The following is a 2,846-nucleotide window of genomic DNA, read 5'->3' as shown; positions in this document are numbered from 1 at the left end:
AGAGTTTCTACTTTTATGAGTGTTTTTCATTTTAGGATACTTGCCGTATTAGATAAACTTCCAATCACCCCTTTCCATTCGAATGGCTAATTTAGATCTAGGGGCTTGAGCCATAGGACCCTTTAAATCGGAAATCCAAACCCTCTGCCTAGAATCTCGTAGAAACCATTCGTCAAGAAAGTTCGAAGATCTATACATCTCTAATACATATCCCAAAATGTTTTTGTGCTACAATATAAGTAGTAGGTTATAGGTGCTAGTAATAGTAATAGTGTATACATGTTAAGTACTAGTATAAGTAGTATTAGGGTTTAAGGTTTTAATATGTATATGTATATATAATTCGTATATATACATAAAAATATATTTTTTTTACATGTATATATGTATATATAAATCTAGGAGTGTTTATGTATATACTTATGAATAACAAGTTTATAATATGAATATGAATTAACAAAGATTAAAGTTTATGTAAATAGTTTAGGGTTTATGTTATACCTTTGAAGATTCAAGATAATTAACAAAGAAAAGATGAACACGATGAAGATGGAAGATCAAAGCCTTAAAAATCTTGAAGAACTCCTTGAAGATTCTTGAAGAACACGAAGAACAAGCTTGAAGATCCGAATACCACAAGAGAGGGAGAGGGAGAGATTGTTTTTGAGAGAGGATTTTGGTGTGATTTGTGAATGAGAAACTAGGAGTCTAGGAGTGTTTATATAGTGCAAGTATTAGAGTGTTAGTCAACATAAGGATGTTCTAATTAATGATTTTATTTTGTTTTATAATTTTTAGTCAACAAAAGGTCGTACTAGTTTATAATTAGTCAACATAAGGATGTACTAGTTTATACTTTATTTTTAGTCAACATAAGGATGTAATTGTTTAAGATTCTTTAGTCTCATTATTATTACTATTATTATTATTATTATTATGTTTATTATTATTTTTACATTTACTACATGATAAGTATTATTTTCTTTTTACTAATTCATGACTTGTATTTATTTTTATTTAGTTCCCAATTGTTTTATTATTTATATAAATGTCACTTTTTATTTATTACTTATAGATTAATAGTTATAAATAATATTATTGAAATGCATAAATTTTAATTAGCAGTGAGTGTCGAATAAAAGTTTATTATTTGGTCAACGTTAAATTGATTGTGTATATAACAACCCTTAAATAATTAATACGTATAGTCAGACAGTAAACCCTAGGGTCATTTCAGTAATTTCAGAAGTCAAAAAGTGAGGGTTGTTATACAATTGCCGTTACAAGATGTGGATGAGTACATGATACGGTTTCAATGAGTATAAGAATTTTTCGGAAGGTCAAAGATCAAATGAAGTTGTTGGTAAATTTACTGCTAATGTGGTGGAACATGAAAGATTCCCCGATAACAAAAACGTATATGCCAAAGTTACAAATCTGAAAGGTCGTCGTTGACTGGTTGAATGGTTGATAATACTGGATACTTTGAAAAGAAATTGCAAGGTTATTTTCAGTAATCACAATGCTAAAGGATCTTTCACATTTTTGAAGTCAAAGTATAGCTTTGAAAGATGTAGAGATCTAAGAATGATGTCACCCGTTAAATCTTGACTTGGATTCTGATCCCTCAATATCAGAATATATAATTGAATTTGTATGGAAACGATTGTATATCGCTGTGAGCATAGTTAATAATTTTTGAATCAAAGTTAAAGAATGTACAGTATAACATATTAATTGTGAACTTATATATTTCCCGGGAATTACCTACCCGTTAAAGATTTCACAAGTAATATTTTGTACAAAAGAATTTTTATTACCATCTTTATGAAAATATATGTATGTATATTTTCTTCAGATGTAATACAGATTTGATGAGTTAATATCATATTAAGCTCATTTGATTTTTGACTTGAATTAGAAATGAATAATCTCTAAAACATTAAAGATTTAATAATCTTTACGGAGTATTTCACTAATGTAATCAATACTCAGTTTTATTGATATTTTCTCAGTGAATCATGTTGGTGCACATGGGACTCTTGCTAACTTCGCAAGGTACGAATGATGTTTTCTAGAAAGTTTTGAATACATCGAAGATGAAAGTATAAAATCAACCATATAATTGAATAATATACTTAGTTTATTATGAAATGGAATTCATTGAGTTGGAAACAGAGATTGTAGTTAACGAAGGTTAAGTTGTTAACGAAGGATGTACATCATAGCATATTAGTAATATGAATTTAACCGAGTAGTATTTACCCTTTTTCAATTCATACTTAATAGCTTAGTACGAAAAGATTTATGATGGTTTTAAAATATATATAAGATATACATATAAATTCTTCAGAGGGAATGAGTTAATATTTCATAACTTGTTGATACAAATATACGTGTTGTTGACTTGTAATAATATCCACGGTGCTTTCTTGAACTGGCGGAGCTTGTGATGTTAGAGGTGCTGATGATTCTAATGATGTTGATAGCACTAACTGTGCTGGTGAGGCTAAGGGTACTATTGATGCTGTTGGTAAAACAAGTCTAGCTTGTACCTTACGCATCATTCTTGTCAGGGTTCTATTCTTCCTTCTATTTATCTGATTTACGGTTAGAACTGGGATAAATAATCTCTAAGATTTTAGAGATTACATAATCACCGTAGAATATATCTTCGATGAAGTTATGAATCAGTACTTCATCATTTATTGTTGTTGGCACTCCTTGGTATCTACGGTGCGTATGATGTTGATATCCGAAGTACAGTTTTTAGATGTGATATTGAGGTGTGGGATGCGGATGTGGTTGTTGGTGGTGGTAATGGTACTGTTGTTGTTGATGATGGT

This window comes from Rutidosis leptorrhynchoides, chromosome 7 (assembly GCF_046630445.1).
Source record: "Rutidosis leptorrhynchoides isolate AG116_Rl617_1_P2 chromosome 7, CSIRO_AGI_Rlap_v1, whole genome shotgun sequence".
In the NCBI taxonomy this organism is placed as follows: Eukaryota; Viridiplantae; Streptophyta; class Magnoliopsida; order Asterales; family Asteraceae; genus Rutidosis; species Rutidosis leptorrhynchoides.
This window is presented reverse-complemented; position numbering follows the sequence as displayed.